This window comes from Gekko japonicus, unplaced genomic scaffold (genome assembly GCF_001447785.1).
Source record: "Gekko japonicus isolate JY-2015 unplaced genomic scaffold, Gekko_japonicus_V1.1 scaffold1559, whole genome shotgun sequence".
Lineage (NCBI taxonomy): Eukaryota > Metazoa > Chordata > Lepidosauria > Squamata > Gekkonidae > Gekko > Gekko japonicus.
In genome coordinates, this window is record NW_015170933.1 from 357,981 (window position 1) to 364,661 (window position 6,681).

Consider the following 6,681-nt stretch of genomic DNA (forward strand, 5'->3'; position numbering starts at 1 on the left):
ATGGCTTGCCCAAGGTCATGTGGAGGAGTGGGGAATCAAACCCAGTTCTCCCAGATTAGAGTCCATGCACTTAACCACTACACCAAACTGGAATTGGAGTGGGGGAGATATCCTGCAGCAAAACCCCTAGAAACGATCGATTCAGGTGGGTGGTCTAGGGGTGTGCAAAAAAAATATAAATTCGGCCTGAATCAGATTTGGCCGAATCGGGCAGAATCAATTTCGGCCAGCATAAAGACTCCTGCATGTCAATTTCGGCAGTAGGAGCGATTCAGGAGTCTTTCGGCCAGCCAAATGTCAGTTTCAGCCCCATTATATCCTATTGGCCATTGAAGTCAGTGGTGAAAACATAGGGTATATTCTGGGGGCTGGAGGGGAGGGGGTTTGAGAGAGAGGATCCAAACTTGCAGGTTAGCTGCTGGAGCCTCTCCCCAAGATACCAACCATGTTTCAAGAACATTGGACCAGGGGGTCCAATTCTACGGGCCCTCAAACAGGTTGCCCCTATCCCCTCCATTTTTCTCTATGGTGGGGAAAAAGCTGAGGGTAAAAGAGGAGAGCGCAAAGGTTGGCTTGAAACTCAACATTAAAAAAACCTAAGATCATGGCATCCGGCCCCATCACTCCTTGGCAAATAGAAGGAGAAGTCGTGGGAGCAGTGACAGACTTCACGTTCCTGGGATCCAAGATCACTGCAGATGGTGACTGCAGCCATGAAATTAAAAGATGCCTGCTCCTTGGGAGGAAAGCGATGGCAAACCTAGACAGCATAATAAAAAGTAGAGACATCACCCTGCCAACAAAAGTCCATATGGTCAATACAATGGTATTCCCAGTAGTACTGTATGGCTGCGAGAGTTGGACTATAAGGAAGGCCGAGCGCCGAAGAATAAATGCTTTCGAATTATGGTGCTGGAGAAGACTCTTGAGAGTCCCTTGGACTGCAAGGAGATCGAATCAATCAATCCTAAAAGAAATCAATCCTGACTGTTCCCTGGAAAGCCAGATACTGAAGCAGAAGCTCAAATACTTTGGCCACCAAATGAGAAGGGAGCACTCACTGGAGAAAACCCTGATACTAGGAAAGATTGAAGTTCAAAGAAGAAGGGGACGGCAAAGGATGAGATGGTTAGACAGTGTTATCGAGGCAATGAACATGAAATTAAGCAAACTCTGGAGCATGACAGAAGACAGGAGGGCCTGGTGTGATGTGGTCCAAGGGGTCGCAAAGAGTTGGACTCAACTGGGCAACTGAACAACAACAAATCCTTTGGCACAGGATTTGACCTGTTTGCCCTATGTACAGAATGGAAGGGCATTGTTGTCATTTAATGGCATATACGATGTTAAAAGATGAGCAAGTGAATGAGCCTGAGATGGCATAGCTGATGTTGTTAGGTCCAGAGATCATGTTGTCTGGGTGTATGCAGGAACAAAGCTGGCACTGGGTTTATTGCAATTTCTGATACCAGTGTCCGTGTTCAATTTAGATGTTGTATTATTGTGGATGAGGAGTTGTTTAAGATGCACCTAAGTGAGTCTACTCAGAATCCTAGTCAGGTCAATTCAATGCAACTGACTCCCAGGTAAGTGTTCTTAGGACTGCACTGTAAGCCAAGTGAAATAAAGAGTAAATAAAATACAGCCTGTTATTTAATCTGTAAAGATTGTGCCTTTTATACCAGGTGTGGGCTGGGCACCAAGTACATTCATAAATTGCTTAATCTGCATCATTGATTCTGCTTTTATCCCTCGAGCTTTTAAAGAACGAAAATTTCCTTTCTTTTTCGGTTTTTTTAATTAATTATTTATTTATTTATTACTTTCAGTTTATATACCGCTCCAACCCCAAAGGGTCTCTGAGCGGTTTACATACAACTTTAATACCTATCTAGGGCCACATTCTATCTGGGGGAGTGACGACCTACCGGCACCCAGGCAGCAGGGCTCTCTGTTGTTGTTGTGCGGCTCTTATTCTTTCGACGTTCGGCGTTCCCAGTGTTCTGCCTCCTGACGCCTTAGATCGGGTCTTACTCCAGCGACTTTCTCCGGCGGACCTCATCTCAGTGTGTGGCCCCGTGCCAGCCGCAGCTCCGGCTCATGTCCTTTCTGGCTCTGCCACGCTGCGCTATCATGTCACCACCCCTCTGCGATTCCGTTTCCGCCCGGATTCCTCCGCTCAGCGTCACTAGGTCACTGGGTCGCCAGGGCTTGTCACTCGCTGATCGCTCTGCCATCGCCACCACCATCCGCCGCTGCCGATGGTCCTGCTGCACACCGCCCACACGGGGGAGGGTGCCCCCTGCCACCTAGGGGCAGGTACCCAATTTATCTACTTGCTTACGCTTTCAAACCGCTGGGTGGGCGGGAGACTAAATGGACTAAAGTAGTTCCCGGGGGGGGGTAAAGAAATTACATCATTGGTGGTGCAGATGATGATACTTTGTTACAATAATATATAATTATAGTAATAATTTAAACCAGAGCTAAGTCAAAATTGCTTGGATCACCAAACATTCCCCAGCAGATGCTCAAAAGCCACACCCATAGCTTTTAATAAAAAACAAAATTTGAATTCATCTCTGAACCTTCATCAGTTCCATCCTTATTCCACACTAAGCTTCTGGATGGGGTTATATTGCCCTCTGCCAGCAGGAGGGATGCGAGGGGGGGATGTGGGGGGACGACATTGCTACATCACATCTGGGTACAAGCTGGAAGTGATGATAACTTGGAATCACCAGGGACTCTCAGGTTTTACTGTAGAGTTTCTGGTGATTCCTAGAGCTACCCTTTGTCACTTTGTCAGTGACATCTCTGCGGGGGGGGGTTTCCCCTCCTCTCATCATTCCCATTATAGCAGGAGGCCTGGCAAGCCTACAGTCCACACAAAAAGTTAAGTACACAAAGGAGGAATTCCAGAATCTTACATTGCTCCTGGACTACTGATGAGAATTTGTTTACATTTCTACTGATGAGAATTTGTTACATTTCTATTCCCCCCGTATCTCCTTCAACTTGAGGAGGCTAACAATGCAGCATCCAGGTGGCGAGGACACTAAATATAACAGTCCAAATGTCCAAAATTTCGGATTTAAAAGCAGGCAAGATTTTAAACACAGAGAAGATGCATATCAACTTTGCCCTAGGGCATCATTTTCCTAGGAAGATCATTCAATAACTTTTGAGGGATAGAGGTACTCGAAATGAATGGGGAGCCCATATGAGCTAATATTCCTTGGGGTTTCTGTTTCTCAGTTCTTTAAATAGTCCTTTTCCTAGCTTCTGAAGGTAATGGAAGGGAAGGAAATTTATAGAGATTGCTGTTGAGTTGTCTCTCATAGACTATTCTTCCTACCACCACAGAAGGCATGATATAGTGTGTGTGTGTGTGTTAAGTGCCTTCAAATCACTTCCAACTTCTCCTCCAAAACATCCTTCAAAATGTCCTATTGTTAGCAGCCTTGCAAACTGAGGGCCATGGCTTCCTTGATGGAGTCAATCCATCTCATATTGGGTCTTCCTCTTTTCCTCTTTGCCTTCAACGTTTCCTAACATGATTGTATTTTCCAGTGACACTTGTCTTTTCATAATATAGTTGCCCGTCATAATGAAGAAAGAAGCATCCTTGAGAAGCCAAACTGTATGTTCTCTCTCAGTTCTTAAGAATTACAAACCAGCCACCTATAACTGGATTTAAGAGATGTCCAGGACTAGAAGATACAATGTTCAGGAAGTTTTGGTGTCCGGAAGCTCAGCCACTGCCTTCACAGGTTCAGCTGTTTTGCATAGAATCATTAGTGTAAACCAAGACCTAGGCGTATATGTTGCAAGTAAACGCACTCACATGCTATACCTGGGTCTTCACTACTCCTGAGAGACAGTTTGGTGTAGTGGTTAGGAACGCCGACTCTAATCCGGAAGAACCAGGTTTGATTGCCCACCCCTCCACATGCAGTTGCTGGTGTGACCTTGGGCCAGTCATAAGTTCTTTCAGAGCTGTTCTCTCAAGGACAGTTCTCAAGAGAGCTCTCTCAGCCCCACCTACCTCACAGAGTCTCTGTTGTGGGCAGCGGAATGGAAAGAGATTGTAAACCACTCTGAGAAGCCTTTGGGCAGTGAAGGACGGGGTATGAATCCAATCTCCTCTTCTTCCTTTGAAGCAGAAGGAACATGCAGTTAATTTTTTATTTATTTACAAAATCCATATCCCACCTTTCTGCCCTCACAAGTCAGAAAGTTAAGCCATAATTCACATCAGGCTCTACATGTGGTATGTCAGGTCATGCTCAACATGGCCTCCCACTCCTCCCTACATGTAGAATTTATTTATTTGGATGTTTATACCCTATTATGATACCCCATGGGAGTGGTTGCTTGGTCTGAGTTGGGAAATACCTTGAGATTTCCAAGGTGGAGCCTGAAGAGGGCAGGGTTTAGGGAAGGGAGGGACTTCAAGCAGGGCTCTTTTTGTAGCAGGAACTCCTTTGCATATTAGGCCACACACCCCTAATGTAGCCAATCCTCCAAGAGCTTACAGAGCTCTTCTTACAGGGGCTACTGTAAACTCTTGGAGGATTGGCTGCATTAGGGGTGTGTCGCCTAATATGCAAAGGAATTCCTGCTACAAAAAGAGCCCTGGAAAGGAACCATTTTCTCTGGGCGAACTGATTTTTAAATCGTTGTTATAAATGGTTGTTCTTAACTGTTTTTACACTGCTTAATGTATTAATACATTAATGTTTATTAATGTACTTATATTATGAAGCTGAATAGCTTTGTGATCCGCGCTGAGCCCACTTGTGGGGAGTGCCCTGAGTTAAAAAACAAAAACAAATAATCTATGTCACCTAGAGATCAGTAGTAACCCAAGTGAGATCTCCAGCTACTACCTGGAGATTTTACAAATAAATAAGTAGAATAATCTGTCATGCTGTACAAATCACACTTGAGACTACAGTCTTCTTATACAGTTCTACTTACAACCAAAATTAATACACATAACAAATACTTAAGAACATAAGAACATAAGAGATGCCAATGCTGGATCAGGCCAAAGGCCCATCCAGTCCAACACTCTGTATCACACATTGGCCAGAAATACCAGTGCCATCAGGAGGTCCACCAGTGGGGCCAGGACTTTAGAAGCCATCCCACTGTTGACCCCCCCCAAGCACCAAGATGACAGAGCATCACTTGCCCCAGAGTCCCTATCTATACCTTTATTTATTATTTATATTATTATTTATTATTATTATTTATATTTCTATCTTGTTTATTATTATTATTATTTATATTTCTATCTTGTTATTATTTATATTTCTACCTTGTGGCTAATAGCCACTAATGGACCTCTGCTCCATATGCTTATCTAATTCCCTTTTGAAGCATAAATGACAACTGTACCAGTTGAACAGTGACCTAAGAGTTTCCAGAAGAAAGCATGTAGTAGACGGCATGGCTCAAGACCAGCTGTAGTGCGAACCAAAGGAGCGGTGACAGCACACTTAGGTTGCTGTGCCATTTCTTAGGGCTTCATCAGGCCGCTTTTCTTAGTGATGGAGCTCAACCCAGCTCTGGCAAGATTCAAAATGACATGAAGTCTACCAGTATGTTCCAAGTAGCTCTCTACACAAAAGGTGACCACATCAATCTGAAGAGAGACTTGTACTTGCAAGGACTATTAGGTCACTATTCAGCTGGTGCAGTTGTCATTTATGCATGGCGGCAAAGCTATTTGTTATGTGTATTAATTTTGGTTGTAAGTAGAACTGTATAAGAAGACAGTAGTCTCTAGTGTGATTTGTACAGCGTGACAGATTATTCTGTTTATTTGTTTGTATAACTGCATTCACTGTATTTCCATCTTCGTGTGTTTACTACCTGGAGGTTGGCTGCCCTAGATGGGACCCAAACATCTTACAACATTGTTCTCTCCCATTTTATCCCCACAACAACACTGTAAGGTAAGTTAGTAACTGGCCCAAGATCACCCAGTAAGCTTCCGTGGAAGAGTAAAGATTCTCACCTGAGTCTCCCAAAGCCTCTAACCACTATACCACACTGGCTGGCTGTCTCTGTCTCTCTCTGTGTCTCTCTGTCTATATATATATATGTACACACACAGGGGTCATTTCCTGCAGGAGCGCACAGGAGCGGAGCTCCGGCAGTAAAGAGCCCAGGGGGCGGGCACATGCAACAAGCCCCACCCCCTGCTCCCAGCAGCCCTCAGTCAGAGCAAGAAGCAGCCAGGTAAGTTGCAAAGCTCCCCCCGGCCCCCTGGCCCAAAAACACTCCAGTGGCACCTTTAAGACCAAGTTTTATTCAGGGACAAGCTCTCCCTCCTCTGCGAGGACAGATCTGCATGTCCCCCCCCCCCATAGCTAGCAATCCAAAACAGTCCAGTGGAGCCTGAGCGGTAGGTGTTGCCTTCTGACACACTTCTGGTGATGTCAGGGGGTGTGACATATGCAAATAAGTTATGCTAATGACTTATGCTAATGAGCTCCTGCACCTCTTTTTCTGAGAAATGACCCCTGTACACACAATGTATATGCAGGGTTGAAATATCAACCAGCTTCCCATTCTATTACATCTTCTCCATCCACCATTTTTCCCTCTCCCCACTCCAACAACACAAAGGGTCAATTCATAGATCCTGGTGTCTTCTCCCCCTGCCTT